The following is a 27,682-nucleotide window of genomic DNA, read 5'->3' on the forward strand; positions in this document are numbered from 1 at the left end:
TTACAGTAATAATGATCCATATGTTACTGGAACAGGAGCTTTATAATTCCAAATGTAATAGTCAGAAGAAATTTGTTTCCGCTATGTACTTATTTTTGGTTTTCCTGATGCAAAAACTTGAACTAAATGCTGATCCACATAACAACCAGTGAATGTATAATCTAAGATTCTAAAATGAAGCTTTAAATATGCTGTACCTCCAATGAAAATCTGGTCAAATAGCTGCTTCTCGTGACTCTTGGCTCCAAAAGTTACAGTTCCAGAAAGACCAATTTCCATTGATTTGGGGAACTTCTGTCCAATAATCGAGATCAATAAGCTTTTCCTCGAAATACTTCAAGCTGGCCAAAACTAACTTTGCATTCCACATGTGTAATTGGACCTCTATTATAAAAAGGTATATGAGCTTCACAGAATTCAAAATTATTTTTCACACTTTCATGAAGTTTTAAATTAACTGTTATTTTTACTTATACTTCTTCCTCTTTCATTTGGTAAAGACCCACAATTGGAGGGATAGAGACCTGGAAAGTATAGTAGCATAAGTTGAATGACTCTTAAGGAAGAGTGAACAGAAATTTGTAAGGTACACTAACAGCAGAATCATCCATTGCACCAGTGCTACTGTAAGTCAGAATGGCAGGGTCAAGAGAAGTCACACAAGGATGAACTAGAATATTCTGAAGTGGAGATCCATTGGTGGGAAGACTCAAGCTGATGGTAATGTTTGGCATGATTCCTTCTAAGTCACACTTGCAAGTGATAGCTCCAAGGACTTGCCTTGTCTCTGCTATATCCTATTTATCATATTGCATGGATTTTACCTTTTCAGTGATAGAAATAGAAACTTGCGGTTTTCCTTTGTATGTTCTAACTTTCCAGGCTGGCTGTTTTTACGGATGCATCACGGAAGCAAGATTAATACTATCCAATGAATTCTGTAAATTGATATCTAACAAAATTCCAATGGACAAGTTTGTAGAAGTAAATCAGGCAGATGGCTCCATTTTGTATTTAGCTCAGTGTCAATTTTTGGCCCAAGTTAAAAAAAAAAAAAATCCTGTACCTCCAAAAGAAAAAAGCCTTGTGAAATTCCATTAATGTTAATTAATGGTGAATGAGGGGATAAAGCTTATTTATTTTTTTTATTTTATTTTCCCTATGGATTTTCTTTAATTATATTATGTTAGTCACCATACAGTACATCCCTGGTTTTTTATGTAAAGTTCGATGATTCATTAGTTGCGTATAACACCCAGTGCACCATGCAATATGTGCCCTCCTTACTACCCATAACCAGTCTATCCCATTCCCCTACCCCTCTCCCCTCTGAAGCCCTCAGTTTATTTCTCAGAGTCCATGGTCTCTCATGCTTCATTCCCCCTTCTAATTACCCCCCCTTCTTTATCCCTTTCTTCCCCTACTGATCTTCCTAGTTCTTACGTTCCATAGATGAGAGAAATCATATAATTGTCTTTCTCTGCTTGACTTATTTCACTTAGCATTATCTCCTCCAGTGCCATCCATGTTGCAGCAAATGTTGAGAACTCGTTCTTTCTGATAGCTGAGTAATATTCCATTGTATATATGGACCACAACTTCTTAATCCAGTCATCTGTTGAAGGGTATCTCGGCTCCTTCCACAATTTAGCTATCGTGGACAATGTTGCTATGAACATTGGGGTGCATATGGCCCTTCTCTTCACTACGTCTGTATCTTTGGGGTAAATACCCGGTAGTGCAATGGCTTGGTCATAGGGTAGCACAATTTTTAACTATTTAAGGGACCTCCACACTGTTTTCCAGAGTGGCTGTACCAACTTGCATTCCCACCAACAATGTAGGAGGGATCCCCTTTCTCCACATCCTCTCCAACAATTGTTGTTTCTTGCCTTGTCTATTTTTGCCATTCTAACTGGCATAAGGTGGTATCTTAGTGTGGTTTTGATTTGAATTTCCCTGATGGCTAATGATTTTGAACATTTTTTCATGTGTCTGTTAGCCGTTTGTATGTCCTCATTGGAAAAGTGTCTGTTCATATCTTCTGCCCATTTTATGATTTGTTTATTTGTTTCTCGCGTATTGAGTTTGAGAAGTTCTTTGTAGATCTTGGATACCAGTCTTTTGTCTGTAGCATCATTTGCAAATATATTCTCCCATTCTGTGGGCTGCTTTTTAGTTTTTTTGACTGTTTCCTTGGCTGTGCAGAAGCTTTTTATCTTGATGAGGTGCCAAAGGTTCATTTTATCTTTTGTTTCTCTTGCCTTTGGAGATGTGTCATGAAAAAGGCTGCTTTGGCGGATGTCCTAGAGGTTGCTGCCTATGTTCACCTCTAGGATTTTGATGGATTCCTGTCTCACATCGAGGTCTTTCATCCATTTGGAGTTTATTTTTGTGTATGGTGTGAGAGAGTGGTCAAGTTTCATTCTTTTGCATGTAGCTGTCCAATTTTCCCAGCACCGTTTATTGAAGAGACTGTCTTTTATGCACCGGATGTTTTTTCCTGCTTTATCAAAGGTTAATTGCCCAAAGAGGCTAGGGTCCATTTCTGGGTTCTCTATTCTGTTCCATTAGTCTATGTGTCTGTTTTTGTGCCAGTACCATGCTGTCTTTGTGATCACAGCTTTGTAGTACAGCTCAAAATCCAGCATTGTGATGCCCCCAGCTTTGTTTTTCCTTTTCAACAGTTCCTTGGTGATTTAGGGTTCCATACAAATTTAAGGACTATTTGTTCCAGTTCTTTGAAAAATGTCATTGGTATTTTGATCTGGATAGCATTGAAAGTGTAGATTGTTCTGGGTAGAATGGACATTTTAACTATGTTAATTCTTCTGAATCACGAGCATGCAATATTTTTCCATCTTTTTGTGTCTTCTTCAAAGTCTTTCAAGAGTGATTTATAGTTTCTAGAATATAGGTCCTTTACGTCTCTGGTTAAGTTAATTCCAAGGTAACGTATGGTTTTTGGTGCTATTGTAAATGGGATGGATTCCCTAATTTCTCTTTCTTCAGACTCATTATTCGTGTATAAAAATGCAACTGATTTCTGAGCATTGATTTTGTATCCTGCCACATTACTGAATTGCTCTATAACTTCTAATAGTTTGGGAGTGGCTTCTTTTGGGTTTTCCATATAGAGTATCTTGTCATCTGCGAAGAGAGACATTTTGACTTCTTCTTTGCCTATTTGGATACCTTTTGTCCTTTTTGTTGTCTGATTGCTGTTGCAAGGACTTCTAGTACTATGTTGGATACTAGTGACGAGAGTGGGCATCCTTGTCGTGTTCCTGATCTTAAGGGAAAGGCTTCCAGCTTTTCCCCATTAAGAATGATATTTGCTGTAGGCTTTTCATAGATGGTTTTTATGAGATTGAGGAATGTACCCTCTATCCCTACACTCTGAAGGGTTTTAATCAGGAAAGGATGCTGTATTTTGTCAAATGCTTTTTCTGCATCTATTGAGAGAATCATATGTTTTTTTAATTTTTCTTTCTGGATAAAATCTAAGACACCGATCGATTTGCGAATGTTGAACCACGCTTGCATCCCAGGGATGAATCCCACTTGGTCATGATGGATAATCCTTTTAATGTACTGTTGGATTCTATTAGCCAAGATCTTGTTGAGAATTTTGGCATCCATATTCATTAGGGAAATGGTTCTGTAATTCTCCTTTAATGGGGTCTTTGCCTGGTTTGGGGATCAAGGTAATATTGGCCTCATAGAATGAGTTTGGTAGCTTTCCTTCTGTTTCTGTTTTTTGAAATAGCTTTAGAAGGATAGGTATTATTTCTTCTTTGAATGTTTGGTAGAATTCCCCAGGAAAACCGTCTGGGCCTGGAGTTTTGTTTTTTGGAAGGTTGTTTATCACTGACTCAATCTCTTCATAATTAATTGGCCTGTTTAAAACATCAATTTCTTCCTGTTTCAGTCTTGGCAGTTTATAGGTTTCCAGGAAGGCCTCCACATCTTCCAGATTGCTTAATTTATTAGCATAAAGCTGTTGATAAAAGTTTCTAATAATCCTTCCAATTTCATTGGTGTTGGTTGTGATCTCTCCTTTTTCATTCATAATTTTATTAATTTGGGTCCTTTCTCTATTCTTTTGGACAAGTCTTGCCAGTGGTCTGTCAATTTTTTTAATTCTCTCAAAGAACCAGCTTCTAGTTCTGTTGATCTGCTCTACTGTACTCCTGGTTTCTAATTCATTGATTTCTGCTCTAATCTTGGTCAATTGCTTCCTCGTGAGTGGATTAGGCCTGTCCCTCTGTTGCTGTTCCAGCTTCTTGAGGTGAGAATATAAAATCTGCATTTTAGATTTTTCTATTCTTTTGAGTTAGGGTTAGATGGCTATGTATTTCCCCCTTAGGACTGCCTTTGCAGTATCCATAGGTTTTGGACCATTGTGTTTTCATTCTCGTTGGTCTCCATAAATTGTTTAAATTGATTTTTGATATCCTGGTGTATCGAATCATTCCTGAGCAGGATGGTTCTTAGTCTCCAAGTGTTTGAGTTTCTTCCAAATTTTTCTATGTTGTTGAGTTCCAATTTCAAAGCGTTGTGTTCTGAGAATATGCAGGGAATAATTTCAGTCTTTTGGTATTGGTTGAGACCTGTTTTGTGACCCAGAACATGGTCTATTCTTGAGATTGTTCCATGGGCATTAGAATAGAATGAGTATTCTTTGGTTCTGGGGTGTAGTGTTCTATTATTATCTATGAGGTCCAACTCGTCGAATATGGCATTCAAAGCTCTTGTTTCTTTGCTGATTTCTTGCTCAGGTGATCTGTCTATTGCTGATAGTGGAGTGTTAAGGTCTCCTACTCTTAGTGTATTTTTATCTATATGTCTCTTTATTCTGGTTATGAGTTGGCTTGTGTGTCTTGCTGCTCCCCTGTGGGGGCATATATATTTATAATTGTCGTATCCACTTGTTGGATACATCCTTTAAGAATAATATAGTGCCCTTCTTTGTCTCTAACTATAGTCTTTAGTTTAAAATCCAATCTGTCTGATATAAGAATTGCTACCCCAGCTTTCTTTTGAGGTCCATTGGCGTGAAAGATGGTATTCCATCCCTTTACTTTCAGTCTGAATGTATCTTTAGGTTCAAAATTAGTCACTTGTAGACAGCAAATGGATGGGTCATGTCTTTTTACCCAATCTGCAACCCTGTGGCATGTTATGGGAGCATTTAGGCCATTTACATTGAGACTGAATATTGAGAGATATGATTTTAATGATGCCATGTTGCCAGTAGAGTCTTTGTTTCTATCAATTGTGACTTTCTGTTCTGTATCACTCTTGGGGCCTTTTTACCTTTATAGAACCCCCCCCTTAATATCTCCTGCAGGGCTGATTTCATGATTACAAAATTGTTCAATGACTGGCGATTCTGGAAGGTCTTTATATCTCCATCAATTCTGAATGACAGCCTTGCTGGATAAAAGATCCTTGGCTGCATGTTTTTCTCTGAAAGAGCTTTAAAAATGCCCCCCCCCAACCCTTTCTCTCATTCCAGGTCTGTGTAGACAGGTCTGACGTAATTCTGATAACTTTGCCTCGGTACGTGAGAAATTTCTATTCCCTGGCCATTTTCAATACTGTATCCTTGGATCTAATATTTGTGAATTGCACTATGACGTGACGTGGTATCATAGGTTTGTTATGGTTGAGCTTGGGAGGGGTCCTCTCTGCCTCTTGGACATGAATGTTTGTTTCCCTTGCTAGATTAGGGAAGTTTTCAGCTACAATTTGTTCAAATATCTCTTCTAGATATCTGTTTTTCTCCACCCCCTCGGGTTTGCCGATGATTCTGACATTGGAACATTTCATTGAGTCAGTAATCTCCCGTAACCTACATTCATGAGCATGGATTTTTTTAAGTCCATATTCTATTTTAGCTTTCTCTTTTACTAACCCATCCTCCAATTTGCTGATACGTTCTTCTGCCTCATTCACCCTGGCCATCAGAGCCTCTAGTTTTGACTGCATTTGGCTCATAGAATTTTTAATTTCTGCCAGATTCGCTCTCATTTCCACCTTTAGAGAATCTATATTCTCATTAACATTTTCGTTAATACTTTTTTCAAGTCTACACATCATCTTGACCATTGTTACTCTGAATTCCATTTCTGATAATTTGGTTATATCCATACCCATTAGTTCTGTGGCAGAGGCCACAGATTCATTGTCTTTTCTTTGCTTGGGGGGATTTCTCCTTCTCATCATTCTGATGATGAGAGGTTGCAGGATTGTCCAGAGCCCAAATTATTGACCGGGACCCAGGTAGTGCACACTTGTTTTATAGGGACCTTGGGGATGTGGGCTTCTTGATTTTTCAGCCTGCCTTCTGGGGGAGTGGCCTGTCCTGCCGATACTCAGGCAAACCTGTTTGGGTAGAGTCTCTGTGTCCCCTGTGAGGGGGGATGGGCTTGGGCACACTGTGAACTGGTATTTCCAGGCTTTTGTTCTCTGGCGGCTTTCCCTGGCAGTTTGCTGTGCCTCTTCTGAGAGTCAGAGCAGCAGTAGCCAAATCTAAGCCTCTGTCTCAGAACAGAGAGATTGCGGACCGTTCTCTACTGATGTTCTGGCCACTTTAACTCTGTTTCTGTTGGTGCTGCTCAACCCTGCAGCATCCCAGGATGTTCACCCCTCACCTGGTGTTCCAGCCCTCACTTCCAGGGCTGGCGCATCTCTGTCCTTTGTGTTTCTATCACCGCCAGCCTCCAGCCACAAGCTGCCAGTCACCCCTGCGCGTTCCGGAGCTCCCGGTCTCAGTCTGGTTCCAGTGAGCGCACCGGAGCTCCTTTTCAGTCTGGTCGCATGCTTTCCCCGGCTCAAGGTCTCAGTCTGCTCTCTCACAGGTGCTGGTCTGCGGGTGGCTACCGCTTCCCAGCGCCCAAACACAGAGGCTCCCTCCCCCTTCCGTTTATCTTCCGATATCTGTGCCGGGTTTCACAGCTCCAAGTTTCGTACCTCAATACTCAGCACTGGAGATGTTCATTTGTAGAGATCCAGGTGTATCTTCCTGCATCTCAGGCTGATTCCATGGATATTCAGGCTGGTCTGGTACCTATCCAACTCGTCTCAGGGGACTGGCTGAAAAAGGGGTCCCCTAGTCCTCTGCCATCTTAACTCCTCTCCGGATAAAGCTTAATTAGTGGAACGTATATAATATATCATGTTATTCTTCAGAAAAGCAATAACTTTCCAGAGTTCTCCACCTTCTAGGAGACCATAAACAGATGTTTTATTGTGTGTGAACCATATATCATGACTCTCTATCAAGTCGTTATCATCATCCAATAATCTGAGTTTAAAGAGCAATGCTTTAAAAAAGGGACCATCATCAGGAATAGGCATATGAATTACTCCATTGAAGACTTTGGCTCATTTTCCAAGAATGCGATACCATCTGGAGAATCTGTTGGTGCCACAAAATGGAGATCCTGGTTCATGGCTATGAGTCACACTGACCACTGAGACAAGATAAGCTGCTCAAGCATCAGCTCATCCCTGAGGTCACCATGGAAAAAGGGCACAGACTGGCCTCCTCAGATGGACTATTACCAGAAGACCCCAGGCTCACCCAACTTGAGCCACCTTCTACCCCACCACAAATAGGGCTGGCTTAGCAGAGGCTAACTCCTTTAGATGAAATTACTAAAACCTCTGAGTCTTCCCTGTCAACACATGCCACCAAAGTTCTGTGAATCCTCACCTAGAATCTCAAGAAACATCCTTCCCCAACAACCCCAGTAGTTTCTTCCTATATAGTCTACTTCTTGGACAATGACCCAGAAGGATCATGGTTCTTCACTTGCGCCAGCAAGGAGACTTTCTGCAGTGTGCCTGTTACTGACTTCCCTCTACTTCCTCCCAGCAGCTAACTGCATGCACCTCCACTTTGCTCTGCCCTTTTTTTAATTGGCTTGTTTGTTTTTATGGTATTGTGTATAAGTTCTTTATATATTTTGGATATTAATCCCTTATCAGATATAACATTTGCAAATATCATCTCATGTTCAGTAAGTTGCCTTTTTGTTTTATTGATGGTTTCTTTCACAGTACAATAGCTTTTTATTTTGATGTAATCCCAATAGTTTATTTTTCCTTTTATTTCCCTTGCCTCAGGAAACATATCCAAAAAATATTGCTATGGCTGATAGCAGAGAATCTCTGTCTGTATTATCTTTTAAAATTTTTATGGTTTCAGGTCTCATATTTAGGTCTTTAATCCATTAGTTTATTTTTGTGTTTGGTGTTAGAATGCGGTCTGGTTTCATTCTTTTGCATGTAGCTGCTCAAGTTTTCTAGCACCACTTATTAAAAAGACTGTGTTTTTCCCATTGTATATTCTTGCCTCCTTTGACATAGATTAACTACCATATAAACGTGGGCTTATTTCTGGGCTCTCTATTCTGTTCTATTGATCTATGTGTCTATCTTTGTGCCAGTCTCATACTGTTTTGATTACTACAGCTTTGTAGCATATCTTGAAAGTGGAATTGTAATACCTTTAGCTTTGTTGTTCTTTCTCAAGATTGCACTGGCTATTTGGGGTCTTTCATGGTTTCATATAAATTTAGTATTATATTCTACTTTTGTGAAAAGTGCTGTTGGTATTTTGGTAGGGATTACATTGAATCTGTAAATTGCTTTGGTTAATGTGGACATTTTAACAATACTAATTCTTTGTGATTTACTTTAATAATATTTTCTGAATTATTAGCTGTAACTATATGTAGACATAGAAATGAATTAATTTATAAGGTTATTAATATGAGGTAAAGAAATAAGGCGTTATTATTATTGTTATTATTATTTGGCTTGCTGTGTCAGACTTGGAAAAGCAGGAACACTACTCACACTATCTCATCCTAGAAGGAACTTCTGTCCAACTACAATTTATTAAAATCTGCGGTGCTTAGAATTTTAGGGTACACCTACATTTTAGAGCAGCAGCTATGCTCTTGTAAAAGAGGTGCCCAGCCAATGGCTGACCACAAAAGTAGTAAAATGATTTAGCCATTTCTACCCAACAAAGGGATTTCTTTAACATGCTGTATTTGCTCTGGGAAATTTCCATTTGGCTGGCTCATATGTTGTCATGTTGGAATCACAGTCTGATTATTTGCCCTGCACAATCCTACCCGTTTCCCCTTTTTTCTTTCAAAGTATTACTTTTCAAAATACCTTTTGCAATTCTAATTCCCTTTCAGTATCTGCTCCAGGAGAACCCAAACTGCACCACTTGAATTAGAAGGAAAGCAGAGTCAATATAGAAAGCTTTCAGGAGTCAGTATGGCTCCGGTGGCAGATGATGAGGGAGTGGAGAGCAGAACAGCATTATCAGAAAGCTAACCCATGAACAGGAAATATCTCTTCTGGTTTGTGCATGTGATCCTTTGGGTTCTGAATTGACACCTTATGTCTCAAAAATGATTCACACAATTGTAACCAGGACACAAAAATTAATAGATTCAGAGATGACATAAACTTAAGCCACTCACAGACATTTTGATATTGAAGTAAACTTATAGAAAATAAACAATCTGAAATTCTCAGAATGTGGATGCTAAAACCACCTTTATCTTTTGCTTGTAATCCTTTAAGACCCAACGTAATAGACTGCTTTTTATCATTTTTAAGTCTAGAAATAAGAATTTATATTCATTTTGATATATAAAATTGTGAGCATTAAAATATGATGTTCATAAATTATTCAAATCTAGAAAATTTTCCTCACTAAGTAATATATCATAATATCAGGAGTACTTTTTTTCTAACCCACTTGCATCTTCCTTGTCAAACCCTGAAATGCAGCACCCTCCGCTCTAGGAAACTAAGACTCATTTTGTGGAATAAAAGATATATTGCTTATGTGTGAAGCAATTGTATAAAAACAGGTAGAAAAAAGAGAAACACTTCTCATTATGTAATCATTCTAGGAAATAGAAAATCAAACACAGAAATATAGTTCATGTTGGAGTTGCAGGAATGAGAAGTAAAAGGAATACTAGGATTAAGAATATTAGGAAAGAATTAAAAACATAAGGAGAAAAACGGAAATAACTCAGTGGACTTAAAATTCCCAGATGTAAAATGATGCTCTACAGTGTTGTTACTATAGGATTTAGCGATATATTGTGATTGAAATTAATAAATAGCTGGCACATAGAAGAAAATATTTTATATTGGGTAAAATAAAAATAAAATAAATAAAATAAAGTAAAATAAAATGAAAACGGAGGGGCAAAGGGAGAGGGAGAGAGAGAATCTTATACAGGCTCCACGGTAAGTGCAGAACCTGAAGCAGGGCTTGATCTCATGACCCTGAGATTTTGACTTGAGCCAAAATCAAGAGTCAGATGCTTAACTGACTGAGCCATCCAGGTGCCCCAGTCACACAGCTTCTAAACTAAATACATAATTTAAACATATACAGTAATTCTATACAATAAAACGTGTGGCCACTCAGATTTATGTGAATAAAACAGCTATATGTAGAGCAAAATAAGTTATGATTTCATCAACTATAAATGTTTTTAGTATACATGTGCCATATAATGAAAAAGGTAAATAAAAGGACAAGCTATAGGCTGGGAGAGAATATTTGCCTATCTCTTATCTGGCAAAGGACTTGTGTTCAGAACATACTAAAAATTCTCAAAATGAAACAATGAAAAACCAAAAAAACAATAAAAATATGAGCAAAAAACTGAACAAACACTTCACCAAGGAAAAGAAATGAATGGGAAAAAAGTACATGAAAATGTATAAAAAATCATTAGTGATTAGGGAAGTACAACTTAAAACCACAATGAGCTACCACTATTTACCAATTAAAATGGCTCAAATAAGGGGCATCTGGGTGGCTCAGTTGGTTGGGCAGCCTACTCCTGGTTTTGGCCAGGTCACGACCTCAGGGTCCTGAGATCAAACCCATATGGGGCTCTGCACTCAGCAGGAACTCTGCTTGAGGATTCCCTCTCTCCCTTTGCCCCTCGCCCACTCATGCACACCCGTGGGCTCTCTTTCTTTAAAATAAATAAATAAATCTTTAAATAAATAAATAAAATGGATAAAACAAAAACAAAACAAAAGCTTAACAATACAAAATATTACCAAGTGCTGGCAAGGATATAGAGCAACTATATCTCATACATTTTTGGTCAGAATGAAAAATGGTACAGTCAATTTGGAAATCAGTTTGATAGTTTCTTGTAAAGCCAAACATATACCTACATATAACTGAGAATCCCAACTAGATTTTTAAAAAAAATCATGTCATGCAAAAACTTGCACATGAATGTTTACAGAACCATTATTTAATCTTCAAAAACTGGAGGTAAGCTAGATATTCTTCAAGAAGTAAATGGATAAGCTATTCATTCAGTGGGATACTATTTAGGAATAAAAGGAACAAAATATTGGCACAACCCATGACATGGAATAACTACAAATTATGTTATGCTAAGTTAAAGAAGCCAATCTTAAAAGGCCAAATACAATATGATTCCAGTTTTACAAATTTCTGGAAAAGATAATTCTCTATAAAGATGGAAAACATATCAGTGTTGTAAGGGGCATGGGGTAAAGGGAGGGTTTGTCTACATGAGGGGATTTTTTGGGTGATGGAATTTTGCTGTATTCTGATTATGGGGATGGACACATGAATCTTTGCATAATGTTAAAACTCAAAGAATTAGAAACCAACCCCCATAAAGAAACTGCATTATTTTTAACTAAAAATTATAAAAATATATTTTAAGGAATTTGATTATGAAATTAACATGTTTATGGCACAAAACATTGTTCTATGCTCTTTTGTGAAAAGTATGTCTGCTAGAAAATAAATTTGTATTTTTTAATGTTATTATTTTATATGTGCAAGATAGGACTGGTATTCTGCATTAGCTTTCCCAGCTCTAAATTCAGCCTATGTAGAAATTAATGTGTTTTGGAAGGAAAAAATTGCACAGATGTCATTTTCCTCAAAAGCAGGCAAATTATGAATGTAAATAATGCACTGTTTTGGTTTTGAGCTTCCAGAATCACTTGGAATCTGAGATATTGAAATGTCAACAAATTTTAGACCATTTTCTGCCATAAATGGAGATGAATAGATTGATAGCCACTTGTCTTATTTGTAACTTGCATTAATTTTTCTATAAAAATATTTAAGAATAAAATTTGGCAGAGTTTCCTTATCTATTATTATAGTACCATTATGTTATTATGAAAAAGCACAATCCAAACATAAACATTAGTTTTATGTCACATTTCTTTATCTTTTATGTCACTTTTACTATGCAATATTCATTACATAGGAATGTGAAGATGAAAAGTTAAGTCAGAATAGGATTATATTAAAATAAAAATTCTTGGAAGCTTCTGGGTAAAAAGTCAATTTGAGTATAGATGTGTTCCCTAAGATATTCATTAAATGATTATACACATACTAATGTCTATACAAACATGTAGATGAGATCAATAACAAGCATCAACATTTTACAAGCTATTACACTGGTACCAAGCAATGTACCTACCAGGTGTCACAAAATTTGGTCAACACTTAGTTTGTATATCCCTTGACTTGGCTATCTATTGATAGCCAACGTGAATGGTAGACTGAAGAATTGGGGCAGCACATAGCTAATAGTCATTCCTTACATTATCAAATTCTTCCATTATCCCACTGATCAAAAATAAAATTTTAAAGAAATCATTAATATCATAGAACTATCTCATTAATTATCAAGTCTATATCCCTTACTATTGCCATGAATTCTCCAGGCCATCAAAAAGCCAAGTATATTTTGTGAACAAGATAAAACATCTTATAACTATTACATGCAGTACCTAAAATTATCACTTGCTTATAAATGTTAATACTTTAAATGGTGTAAATGGATAACATACTGCTTGTCTAAGGAAAATATTTAATTTAGACATGCACAGAAAAATGATCTTGGACTTTTAGACTTCTAAGAATAAATTACTCTTGTTTATTGGCCACCAAGTCTATATATAGCATTCTGCTATAGCAGCCCAGATCTACCAATGTTATTGAAACCCAAGTTTGGCTGTTGTCACTCAAAAGGCCAGTCCTCAAGAAATGAATTTTGATTGGAAAAAACTTTGAGCCTTATTCAGGAGGCTGGCAATCTGATGAGAAGGCGGACTCTTGTTCAAAAGCCAACTCCAAGGTTTCCTGCCTGGCCCAGAGTTTTTTTAAGGGGTTAAATCAGTTAAGGGAGACAGTAGTCTGTGACATTTCTTGATTACATGAAGTCTCGATGATGCCAATTACACAGTTATCTTACAGTGCTCAGAGGTTATGAAAGAAGGTCTGGTGCCTTGGTACCCAGTGGCTGTGCAAGAGTATTTTTTTTTAAGTATTTTTTTGATTGATTGATTGATTTAGAGAGGAGGGACAGAGGGAGAGGGAGAGGATCTCAAGTGGACTCCGCACTAAGCATGGAGCCCCACACAGGGCTCGATCTCATGACTCCTGAACCAGGACCTGAGCTGAAACCAAGAGTGGGTAGCTTAAACCGGCTGAGTCACCCAGGCACTCCAAGAGTATTCTGTTCTTTCTGGAAAAGAGGGCAAGGTCTCTAGATGTGAAAAGGAAGGTCAGTAAAGTCATTTGTGTGACCTTAAAAAAGAAAAACATTTTGCTAAAAAAGTGCTGGACTAATTGGAAAGCTGAGGCTGCTTCAAACAGACTTGCTGCCCTCTCTGGCCTGGGGAAGTTCTGGTCCTTCATTCCCCAATACCAGTGGTCTGCAGATCTCAAAGAAAGTAAATTAATTTTGTTACAGATCAAGGGCCTTAGGTCAGCAAGCAAGGAGTGTGTCAACTTGAAGCAAGTTAACCCTTAAGGCCAGTTGTAGTGCTGTTAAACCAAAACATTTTATAATATTCCTTTTCATGTGTGGAGAATTGACCACTCTCTGCATATATTGAACAAATTCTCCTTAAGTCATTCTTTGTTCACTTTTTACCCCTTACCCACAAAATCAGAGGAGAAAATAAAACAAAATTATCAACTACATATATGGATAAAGTACACATTTCCGTTTCTTTTGTGTAAATATCATATAACATGCTTAAGGGTACCTATTTTGACAATAATGGAAGATAGTTTTGCAATAGTGTTTTAAAATTTAGAAAATTTCTTATGCTCATTTATTTATTTTTCCTATTAAAGCAAATTCTTTTTAGGGAAGGGTTATAGAATAATGGTTGGGGCAGAAAAACTGCATTTAGGTTTTAGCTCTACTATGTTGCAAATATGTACTTAAACAGGATAATTTATTGGAAAGAAATCCAGTTGTGTTCCAAATGAAAATTCAGAAGAAACTTCATAAATATCTAAAAATGCAAGAAAATGACCATATCAGCTCTGTATTCTGTATCAGTTTGCAAGCTGTTTTATTTTTCTTCAGCAATCAAAACAGTACTTAGTTGAAATGCATAACAAAATTTGAAAACCATAGCTTTGCATGTTTGTTCCGTCTCCGGTTACGAATGTAACACTTTTGAATGTTCCAGAATGGCAGTCTTAAAATGAAAGGAAAAGAATATACTTGCACAGCACATTTGGCTCTAAAATCTGATTTCTGAAAGCTCTTGATGGCCTTTCCAAGAGTATTAAGGTTATGTTTGCCTGATAAGGAAAACAGCCAGTCACTTTAGTCAACAATCTAGTTATCAGATATCCCGGCGGGGGGAGGGGGGTTGCATTCATAAATGCTTTCCTCCTCAAAATTTTTCTTTGCCATAATAAATAGGGATTCTGAATTTTGAGAAACCTATTTAATCTAAGAAGTAGAATTCATATATTTACTTGGTAAATTGCAATTTAAAATAGTATTTGCAACAGGATAGAGGATAATCTTTGGTATACTTTTAAAACCAATTTGATATCTCAGCCCAAACTAGATTTTCATCAATTAATGACTTGGAGAATATTTATATTTATCACATTGGCTCTATAATTTAGGTCATGAGAGAAAGTTCTCCTGGGATGCAATAAAACTTATGATTAGGGGAGAATACAGTATGCTCTTGATCATTTTCCAAGTCTGACTTTCACTCTAAATACGTGAAATTTGAAAATTTACTGAAATTCTCTAAGATTTTGTAAGGATAGCGGAGAAATAGCAACTATGTCTTAGTACAGAGTAAACTGAGAATGTCCCTTCTTCCTGTCCTCCCTGGATTCCTTCCTCTCTTAAACAATTTCTACTTCAACCAAGAGAACTGAGGTGTGTGTGGTGGGCGGCGGGTTGGGGGATGTTTTGGTTTTTTCCCTCTCACTGCTGAAATTGCCTGCACAGAGCTCTCACCGAGAAACTCTTGGAGACCTGTAAATATTACGTTTTTTTCAGTGTTTTTTTTTTTTCAACCTCTAGTCAAGCATCACCATAACTTTTTTAACAGAGAGACCATGTTGTTCTCAGTCCTGGCTCCTTCGCCTTAATACATTGGCTGATGTTATGCCCAAATCCTCAGGAGCACCCTTTGTACCTGTCCAGCTCCCATCCAGCATTTTACATATCCACCAATTCTTTCTATTTTCTCCTGGAGAAAGTTATTCTCTGCTGGAGGACTACAGCCGCTCTTCCTAAGCTCTGTCAGGTAAATTAGAAGCCTTTCAGTAAACTAGCCAGTTTATAAATCAAATATATACTGTTCTTGGTTTATTATCCTTTCATGAAAGCTCCATCTCAGGTGATGAATCCTCGTATTTAATGTTTGTACTTCAAGAAGCTACATGCTGCACCATGGGTCTGTATAGAGCTCTATCATCATGGTTTCTGAGAGACCAGGAACATGTGTTATACTTTATTCTCTTCTAAATGCTGATTGCAGATTCTACCGTCTCTAGTCTGCACTAATCCCAGAGCTACTAACACAAAACCCAAGAGGCATTGATTTGCTATATTTTAACTCTTGGCTCATTCCACCCAATGATGCTGAAATATGTAAACAAATTTTATTGACAAAATGGGCAAATAGAAGCAAATTCAATGATGAGGAAGCGAAGAAAAAAATAGAATTATGTATATGAAATGAACTCAGAGACAAAAATCAATTGATGAGTAAAGCAGCACATTAGTCACAAAGGAATACAAATTTTGTAAATTCGCAATATATTTAAAAAGATCACTCAATACAATTGAGAAAAACAAAAAGACTTGAAAAATGAAACAACAGTTAAATGACTATGGATTAAAGGACAGTTAAAGGACTTTGGATTAAAAGGCCTGAAAACAGCAGCAAGTCAGTGGAATGTTCTGAGAATGTCCCACACTGATAAAAGATATAAAACCACAGCTAAAAGATAAACACATACCAGAAAGTTTAAAAAAAAAATCACTTACTTTATATACAAATTCTAGCTGAAATTGCAGCAAAACAAAGCCAAAATGATGGATTAAAAGCAGCCAGGGAGGGGTGCCTGGGTGCTCAGTCTGTTAAGCATCTACCTTTGGCTTAGTTCATGACTCCATCCCCTGGGGTGGAGTCCCACAACAGGCTCCCTGCTCAGCGAAGGGTCTGCTTCTCCCTCTGCCTCTCCCCCTGCTCATCCTTTCTCTCTCTCTGTCAAATAAATAAATAAAAATCTTTAAAAAAAAATAAAAAATAAAAGCAGCCAGGGAAAAAGGAAAATGTACTATAAGAAAAAAAATATGACAAGAAGTTTTTCAAAAGCAATATATGTAAGATTTTTTAAAATGGAATAATAATTTTAAAGAGCTGAGAGATTATGCTGACAAACTAGATTGTTCTGCACAGGAAATTATTTTTTCATAATAAGGGTAAAATATATTGCAAATAACCCAAACTTTTTTTTAATCAAGATAACATTAAACAAGAGATTCTGAAGAATGCGCTTTAATAAGAATCAACATATTTGAAAAATAAAATCTGAGAAATTATAGAGAAACACATTGGAAAAACAGTACACAAGTTTAAATATACATTTACTGAATAACACAACATTTATGCAAATGATGATGATCAGGAAGATGAGGAATATGATGATGATACTTAAAATAGTAATGAAGAATAATAAATAAAACTGAAATGTTGTGTAACAAAAACATGCAACCTTTTTGGAGGTAATTAGGCTTTTTAAGTCTTTTTAAGTCTTTTTAATTTGGAGGAATGACAATAGTGATTTTGAATTAATCAATTTTTAAAATATCAGCTATGCTTAATTTTAAGGGTAACAATTAAAATTTAATTTCAAACAAATTGGGGGAAGTAAACAATATGGAGATAGTTATAAATAAAGGTTTAGATATACGTTATAATAACAAGATAGTATTTATTCAAAACACTAGTTTACTGAACTGTTAAAAATCATGCCTAATTCACCATGTTAACATATTGGAGAAGGTAATTCATACGGTCACCTCAATAACTCAAGACAAAGTATTTTATAAAATCTAATACACTTTTATTATCCCAAATATAAAAACTAGTGGTAGAAGTTCCATATCCTCATAAATTCATTTGGCAAAACAGCCAAATTCTTAGAAGTAATAGGAGAGATTTTTACTAGTTTTATGTAAAATAAATATACAAAAATCAGTATCATGTCTGTACACATGTAAAAAACAATTAACAGCATAATTTAAATGAAAAAATGCTTATAATATCAATAATAGTTCAGAGTGCCTGAGAGTATTTCTAACAAAATGTATTTAGAAACTTTAAACATTATATTATGACATTTTATGGTGTGATTTTGTAAATAAGCTAACTTGTTGAAATATAAATAATACTCATGAATAGAAAACATGTCAGTCCTTCCCAAATTGAACTATGGATTCGATTAGTTCTAACGAAAATCTCAATGTATTTTGTTGCATGGAATAAAACATATCTGACAAAATAATTCTAGCATATATATAAATGAGTAAATAATTCAGAATTGTCAATACATAACTAAAGAAAATCAAAGAGGGAGACTTTCCTTTCCAGATGTCAATGGTTATAATAAAACCATATTAATTAGAACAATATGGTATTGATAGACAAAAAGAAACATAAAACAATGGAAAGAATACAGTGCTTAAAAACAGACTAGACCATATGAAGAAATAATATATTGGTCAGAGGTAGTACAATTAAATGGAGAAAGGATCTTAAGAAATAGAGAAAGATTAAATTGTTCCAAAATTTAAAAAGAATTGGGTGTTTATCTCACAGTACACACAGTAAACTTAAATATGACAAGCAAAATTACAAACATTTTAAAACGCATTACACTAATTTGTAGAGTTGGGTAAAGACAGGTGTTTATAGAAGACATTAAAAATAACTGCAAGAGAAACAATTTATTAATATGGAAATCTTAAAATTAAGGTTCTAGAACAACATAAATGAAATAGGTCAGTCACAATGGGAGTAAATGACATTTCCATAGAGGTAAAATACCATGTTTCTGAAAGTTGAGGCATATCCCTGTACTTAGGATATTGTTACCAATTTTCATGGCACAGGTTCTTTAAAATATTCCAGGAGGAAGCTTTGCAGAACAAAATTCTGATATTATTTACCCTCTCTCTCCTTCATTCTGCTGTCTGACTTAGTCCTCAGAATTAAGGCAAGATATTTTAGTTATCAGTGTACATGTCCTGAAATGTGTAAAACTAGTGAGGAATATAATGGGAATAACTTCTTTGGGAAAAAGAGCAGGAATAGCTGGTGTTCGATCTGATCATAAAAGTAACTGAGTTTGAGATATGTCTCAAGAGGTGATGAAAAGCAAGAGGGCATTTTAACATTCTTATTCTGTAGATAAGCCTTAGCCTGTATAAGAATTTATGTTCCTCATCAGGTCAGGGTGGGACCTGGAAGGAGCAGCATTTTATTTTTGTATGAGTTTTTCCTAAAATCAATCAGAATAGTGAGGTTCTTTTTAAAACACAATATCTGGAAATTATTTTGGAATCATAACACTTTTCTTGCTTGACTCAATGACCAAAAATATAACATTATCTATGATTTTTGTATATTTTAATTTATATTACAGTAATTAGCTGAGTTGAAACTTTTGCTTCTCTTTTCACACAAAGACTAGCATATATTTTTCTTTTCATTGTCGTAAGGAGATATAGGGACAATTCTAAAATATGACCAAAATTACTATTTGGCACCTCTCTACTGCCAGTTCTCCAGTTCATAATCCAGTGTGTCTTGCCTGGAATACCCATAAAGTTCTGTGCAATTTCTTTTTCCTGTCTCTCCCATAGGCTCTGATATTTCAGTTCCCAAGCAATCAAACAGCACCAAAGAAAACAAAATTGCCAGTGTCTTTTTGTAATACCCCAATTTTATTTTCCTGATATTTAATTTTCTGCTTGAACTAACCCCACTCAACTTTCTCAGCCTTATCTTTTTCTAATCCCTTTAATGAGACACAAGACCTGTCCAAACTAAGAATTTTTTTTTAACACATGCTTATACCTTCAGATCTTCATTATTTCTACAAAGATGCTCCTCAGTCTTGACTCACCTCCTTTGTTCCACATTCCGCTTGCACTTTAGAGTCTCTCTCAACTGGTACAAAATATTTCTTGATCTCTCAAGACCTGTGCTAAAGCATTTTCTCCCTTTTCCAAATAAATAATGACTCTTATATTTAACTCTTTATGACCTATATTTTTCAATCCTGTGTTATATTTATGTCTGTATCTTATTCAACGTTTTAGGTTTTAAAAACTTAGAAAGGTTATTGTATCTGAATACCATTTATATTCACCATATAAATACTTTTTTATAATTATTATGGTTCTAATAAGCATAGAAGTCAAATTTTTACCTTAAATCAAGATTGAAAGCCTTTTTTTCTTTTCAAATTTGAAGAAAATAATTGAAAACCAAATGAAAGAGATAACTTAAAATGTCTCCTTTGATTTATCTCAAATATGGAAAAGAATAAAGGTTCACCAGATGACAAAAGAATAAAGTTAATAATATATAATTTTAAAACATAATAAATAAATATGATCACTACTTGTTAATTATAAAAGCAAACTGAGCATGATTTTATGTGAATGCAAGATAAACATTTTGTTTCCTCATATCTAACCCTTTTTTCAGTGTATTATAAAGCAATGGAAGCAGCAAGATTTAACTATGATCAAATTTACTTTGTGTTATACAGTGAATTTCAGTCCATACAAGACAGAGAATGGTAATTTATTTCTGTAGTGATGAGTAAATACAAATGATTTAATCATAAAATATGGTTGACAAATAATACAGTTTACTTTTCCTAGTTACTTGCTTGACTCCTTAGTGAAGATCAGACTGCATTGTTCTTATAATATACTAGACCTTTGTTGATAGTTCTTATATGTCTGTCAGCAGGAATCAGGAGAAAGATCCTCATCTGTATACTGTTACTGATTTTGTAGATTCAGGAATTCTCACTGAGTTTTTTAGATTGTGAACATTGAAGTGTTTTAAATGTAACATTGTACTGGCTACGTATCCTTTTATTTTCAAAAATAAAAATTTGAATAGAACCAAAGTGGGCAAAACCAGAGAATATAACTCACTATGTGGTTCTGAGGGTAGATTACAGAAACTAGTTTATCTCCACTTTGTTTTTCTTCCCTTGAAGCTCTTCTGTGTAATCCTGTTGTGGAAACATGGTGGCAACACAACCAAAATATTTTTAAAATAATTTATGTCAAAGCCTCCCATAGTAAATAATTAGATGTGATTCTGTTTGCCTGCATTAGTCATAAGTTGTCTGAATATATGTTAGTGGAACATCTGCTTTCACTTCAGTCCCTTGATCAACCAATTTTCTGGCTGAAAGAATGCAGCATGAATAGCCACACTGAACAAGCTAATGGTCTTCATGGACAGTAGTTCTGTCCATCACTACCAGTAATACATCCCCAGTCTGCCACCAACATCTTCATTATCTGATACTATTCTTCTCTTCACCATTATATTAAATGTGCTGAGTTCTTCTGAGTATGTTGTAATCATCTTCTAAGTGTACATACACCATTCAATCTATTGCTAAAAGCCTGAGAATATTACTTTCAGAAAGTATAAAGCCTAATTTGACCATGAATTTGCTGTTACCCTAAGAGGCAATAAAAATTCTCCCATTTCTCTGTTCATATTAGCAACATTTCTAATTTGTGATATTTTTTTTCTGAAAAATCATGCAGAATACATCCAGTCTGTGATTATCATATGAGTATCATCCATAAAACTAAGATTTTTTCAATCTCCTTAATTCCCCACTTCTTTAGAATTTTAACATATGTATAGATTTTTGTTATGTTTATTCTTTAAAAGCATAACACTTCTAGATAACTATTATGCACTTCTATAATAATACTAATTAGTGTGAAATGAATAAATAATATTACATGTTCTGAATTCTGTTAAATCTATAGTTTAATTCTAAGAGTGGCTTATCCAGGAATTCAAAACATCAATTTATTTAAAAAAAATCTGATCTAGCTGTGCATTCATCTTTACCTGTACCAACCTACATACACAGATTGTTTGGGGCAGGACACGGGCTTTTATATCCTTTGACCAAATCCCCTCCAAACCCGTGCATTCCCTTACTCAAAAAATATTTTGAAAAGCTTGTCTAATATCAATATTACAACCTCTACTTTTTTATTGCTTGTGTTTTCTTGGTATAATTTTGTCCACCCCTTTAGCCGTGACGAGTCTCTCTATTTTAGGTAAGTATCTTATAGAAAACAAACTAAATTTTGATTAGTGAGCAAATCCAAAAGCAGAAGACTTAAAGTCCATCTATAAATATTGATATGATTGTTATACTTAGTTCCATATTTTCATGAGATTTTAAGTTACTTTTGTGTGTGTATTAAATGTATCTTTCTATATATAGTGTGCTTTCTCGGCTCTTTTGTACTAATTCTGATATTTATGCGGATTTTGCTTTTGTTCAAATTATCATGCTGCAATAATATATTTCATTATAGCCTTAAGCTGCTATTTATGTGGAATTCTACATATCTTTGACTTTCACTCATTACTGATGCAATCATCAAGGAGGTTATTTTACATTCTCACATTTTATTTATTTCTACTTATATGAACTTATAAAATTTAAATAGCATTAGTTCATTTTGTTCCCACTCTGATTCCAATAACTACAATTAAATACGTTTAGCGCTGAGCAATGTTCTTCACTACAGTCTTACCTCTAGTTGATTCTTCAGAAAGGACTCATTACTACATTCTTGAAAATTCAATTATTCTCATATTCTTGATAGTTGAACTAACTACAGCTTGTCTGAATTATCAAATGTTTTTTTTTCCCTTCTTTGTGGATCTTAAAATACTATTTCACTGTTGTCTTATTTTGTGTGTTGTCAAGAAGCTGCTGTTGACCTGATTTTCTTTAGAAGTGACTTGATCATTTTGCCTGGAGGTTTTGCATCCTTTTTCCCTATGAATTATAGTACAACAGTGTTATATGTTCTAAAATTCTCAGTCATGTACAATTTTTCATATACATAATGAAACTTTCAATATATGGATAAAAACTATAAGTAATAGTTTTAAATATTATTTCTATCCCTTTGTTTTGTTTGTTCTTTGAGAACTCGATTTCACATTGGATTAGATTACAGTTAGGTTTAGGGTTATAGTTAAGGTGTTCTAAATATTTCACTTTCTCATTTTTTAGCACATTATATTGTTTTGATTCTCTTCACAGTTTTGTTTCTTTTCATAGTAACACTTAATTGTTTCCTGGCTTTCTTGCAATTCCATCTTCTTCTTCTTTTTTTTTTTTTTTTTTTTTTTGATTTGGTGAGTTTCTCAGTGAATTTTCTGAATTCTCTTCTCACATTTTATGTCTTTCTTTTAAAAATTCTATTGTGAGTTTTAAAAATTGCTGATTCATCATGTACAATTACTACATACAGTTGTATTGTATGTACAATACATTCATTGTACGTGTTGCTACAATTGTTAATTTAAAGATATTTCATTTATCTTGGAGGGATTTTTTTTAATAGTTTTACCTGCCAGCTTAGTATTTTCATCATGTGGAAATCTTGTTTATCACTTTCTGTATTGTTTTATGCTAACTTTTCAGATATGACTTCTGACTTTTTTTTATTATGTTAAGTGTTTTGAGAGGCAGTAACCCTTATCTCTATGGACCTGAGGTGTTTCATTATTTTACTATGTCTCCTACTGTTAGTAAAATGAAGTGCATTTTTTTCAATAAAATATTCCATTTAAAACAACTATGGTTTTCAGATGCTCTTGTTACTGTAGGACTCTTATTTTTACTACTTTATTCTTTTTTTTTTTTTGTATCCTACACAAAATCAACAATGTATGCCTCTCCTTTCAACTTGTTTTCCTCTCCATCGGCACCGCCTCTCTGAACACAGGCACCGTGGAGAACCTATTTCAATTTCCCAGCAGCCAGCGCTCTGCTCTACGAAGTCTCCCTCCCATTCTCATTGTTTTCCTCTTTCAGTAAGACTCTCCTCTGGGTGATATTATCTGCACCTGCCCCCAATAGAACTCTACTGCACTCTTCCTTTTCAGTCCAGATTCTTTGCTCTGCTACAGACTCCTGAGTCTGCTCCTCTGGTTTCCAGAAATTTGTTAAATCACTTGGGTCACTGGATTCTGTATCCTACTTCTTTCCTACATGTGGATTGTGAGTGGTTTTATTTGCTCTTTTTGTTGGACTCTGTAGTTTACAAGGACATGTATAGAGATTTAACTTATTTCACCACCATCCCAGGAAAACACCTATCCATCACTGTAGTTGTTCCAAGGAGGGGGAAGGATGTCTTAATAATTTTATAAGGACTAAAAATGATTTATGTAATTGAAAAATATAGTTTTTTTAAATGAAAAATATGAAAGGGACGTTGTTTCAACCCCCGTATTATTGTCTTTTAAATCTGTTGCTATACACAGTTGTTTCTGCTTACATGTCAAATATTTTTATTTCAGATATAACATGATGTTTTTGCATTACTTTCATATTGTAAACTAATCCGTTGTTCTAGAGAAGTTGATATATTGCCTATGAAGGGAGCAGAATTTGCTACCGTAAATTACATCTCTTTGTCATAGGATTATTTTAGGCTGATTATTTTTAAGAAACAGCTACATAGGAAAAGCTCTGAAAACTGAGTAGAAGTTACCCTTTTATAAGAGGCATTTACATTTATAAGGGAAATCTCCATTTCCCCTCTCTGTACCAGGAAGAAGGGGATGACTAAATCTCTAGAAACTCTTTATCAGTGAAGAAGGCACTGACCTAAATCTGAGTAACAACCTAGCCCATGTTTACTGTGCTTTTCCTGATAGCCTCCCATAACTGGGTCTCAACTTCCCAATATCTTCTTTTGTCTTTAGCTGTAGATGGTATTTAAGGTGGTCGCTTGGGACATTTCTGGGAGTTACTCAAGTTTTCCTGGGTATCTCCGACATAGACAGAAGGTATACATGTTATTAAACCTCTGTTTTTCTCCTGTTAATCTGTCTTTTGACACGGGGGGGTCTCAGCCAAGAACCTAGAAAGGTAAAATGAAAGAAGTTTTTCGTCCCCTATACCTGCAACTCTGTATAGTCACTGATTTTTTTATCCTCAAAAATTTTTTCTCTTATGGAGTCCTTTCACCTTCTTGCCTTTGTTAAAAAATATATATATATTAGTAAATAAAAAAATAAAAATAAAAAAGACAACAGAAACAAAATAGAGTTACTTGTGTTAAGCCCTGTGTCAGCAAACCAGGACTTAATACCTGACCTAATTGCAGTTTCAGCCCCTGAAAGGAATAAAGCCTTTAACCAGTTAGTCTGGAATTATCTGGTCAAAACTAGAGAGGTCATCTGGGAGAGACCCTATAAAGGGAATGTGACATTGCCTGAAAGATTTGATATAGCTTCCTTGTCCCACCTCCTTTCTGCTTATAAAAGCCTTCCATTTTGCACATCTTGTCAGAAGTCCTTTCTGATAGATAGGATGCTGCCCCATTTGAGAATTATTAAATGAAGCCAATATGATTCAAAAATACTCAGTCGAATTTTGTTTTTTAAACACCTTTATTAAGTGTATGTGCAATTAATATCTTCCATTTCATATAAAATGATGTGGATTATTTTTCTTTTATGATAAATATTTCACAGAATAATGTTTAGTAATATAATTTTTTTGAGGAAAGTGAATAAAATTATAATGTACTAGTTTACTCAGCTGAATTCTAGCAATTTTTCCTTATCTATTAAAAATAAGTAATATTCTGAGTAGCAACACATGTCCATAGAAAGATGCACATGGACACACATGCAAAAGCTTTTTGTATATGCTTAATTTATCATAATCAATGTAAAATTATTATTGTAGTAGTAGTAGTAATAGCACATAGTAAAGTTTTTCTAACAATGCCACCAGTTATTATTTGATTTCAAAGAAATACCATTAATAAGAGTATAAAAAACCCAATTAAACTAATTTATTTTATACAGATTATGTAATGTACATTAATCAACATTTAAGGGTACAAAAGGTAATATAACCCCACACTTATTTCTAGCACATAAATTAATACTTCAAGTTATAAGTAGTGTCATTATTTTTTTGAGATTCTACACATCAACAAATACCCTAGAAATTTACTACACTTAGAATGTAGTTCCAGTATTTCCTAAAAATACCAATTTTTTTGTGTGTTATTGAATGAGCCAGAATTGGGACTGTTAAGAGGTAATCTGAGCAATATTAAAATTTTTAAGAGTTTATTTGAGCAAAAATCAATTCTGTCGGGCAGTGCCAAACCAGAAGTGGCTAGGATGATATGCCAATAGATGTTGGGGAGAGACTGTTACAGACAAAAGTCAGAAACAAAGTAAAGCGATCATTAATTTACTACAGCTTAACACCTACTTGGCTGTGATTGGTTGTCCTTAGCATTTTAAATCTGCAGCCTTGCGACATTTACAGGTTTAGATTTTGGCTTGCTTACCTAGGTCGCCACGGCATTAGAGGCAATGTGGTCTATTGGCCTTCTTGCTTAATTAAACAGAACTCACTTTTTGTTAAAGGGAACTTTTAACTCAGAATTCTTTCTACTAAACCATCTGTCACATACATCAATGATATTTAACTACAAATTTCCCTCCTAATTCATAAAGGTAATGTCCCATATTTAAACATTCTGCAGAATGCATCCATATCTATATCTATATATCTAACTCATAGAGAAAATTGAAAGTTAGCTAACCAATAATATTTTCACCACACACAGAAGTCTGTGGAAAATAATATTGTTTTATTTGCTATCATATACCTTGCATGACACAAAGAACCTGGTATTCAACATTCAAAAACCAGAAGTTGAATTAGGTGAATATATTTATAAATTAAAGATTTGGGAATATGTGTATAAACTAATTAACTTTATTAAGAGTATTTGAAGGAAGAATAGTGATAGAAAGTAGAGTTGGCTCTAAATTAGGGGGGCCCAGTCACAGATCAAACTCTGTGGCCAGCTTGCTGAGTGAATTCAAAAAAAGCCATTTATTGGGGCGCCTGGGTGGCGCAGTCGTTAAGCGTCTGCCCTCGGCTCAGGGCATGATCCCGGCGTTCTGGGATCGAGCCCCGCATCAGGCTCCTCCGCTGGGAGCCTGCTTCTTCCTCTCCCACTCTCCCTGCTTGTGTTCCCTCTCTCGCTGGCTGTCTCTCTCTGTCAAATAAATAAATAAAATCTTTAAAAAAAAAAAGCCATTTATTATCCTTTTATTTTCTGAAATGTGAAGTCACAGTGTTTCTTTAAATGCAAGTGAAATTTTTACGGAGCGTCTTCTTTAGGTGATATACTTCCAGTGTTATATAAAGGGCCAAAGATGGCTTCTGTATATTGGCTCGTAAGTTTTATATTTCTTCACAACACACTGACTACTCTTAGCTCAAAAGCTCACTGGTACAAAGTTTTTACACAAGTATTTGTTTTAAATAAAGTCCAAATAAGCATATTTTTAGCCAATAAGAAATTGATTGTTCTTCTTGACCTACAAAATTGTGCACAGAATCTGCTAGGCATTGATAACACTCATGCCATAAAGACCCACAAACCACTGCTACCTTCAAGTGTCCTCTGACTCAAGGAAGGCCTATCATGCTGCCCCGTGACATCACCTAGGTACATAAGGTCCCTTTTCCATCCCCTTCTTGCCCAGAGTTCCCTTGACCTCCTCACCTTCTGTGTGGTGGCCCTTGCTGTAGCTTCTGAACAGTTTGGTGCTAGAAGAATTTCCTCCAAGCAAACCCATGCCGGCGTCACCTAAGAAAGTTTGTGTGTGTGCTACTGCCACCTTGTGGTCATTTCTGTTTTTTTTATCAACTCTAAAATCCCAAGAGCCTTTAATGAATGTCACTAGGGTTAACCAGAATAGTTTTTCTTATAACTACATATACTTCTTTTTCTCAAAAGAATAGCATCAACTGAGTGCTTCATTTTCTGTAGGTCAGTCAAATATATAGTGCCAGTCTATAAAATTTAGAAATCTAAAATACAAGAATAAAAAATTGATCACTCCATTGTTAAGATTAAACCACTATGTTAGTCATTAAACATACAAAATAACTGATGTGTTAAAAACCTCA

The 27,682-nt window shown here is 35.1% G+C and overlaps 1 pseudogene; it reads right to left on the reverse strand.

Moving 5' to 3' along the window:
- On the reverse strand, positions 1-27,348 carry LOC113260718 (AP-5 complex subunit mu-1-like; annotated as a pseudogene).
- Between the last annotated feature and the right edge of the window lie 334 nt (positions 27,349-27,682).

Source organism: Ursus arctos, unplaced genomic scaffold (genome assembly GCF_023065955.2).
Source record: "Ursus arctos isolate Adak ecotype North America unplaced genomic scaffold, UrsArc2.0 scaffold_15, whole genome shotgun sequence".
NCBI lineage: Eukaryota > Metazoa > Chordata > Mammalia > Carnivora > Ursidae > Ursus > Ursus arctos.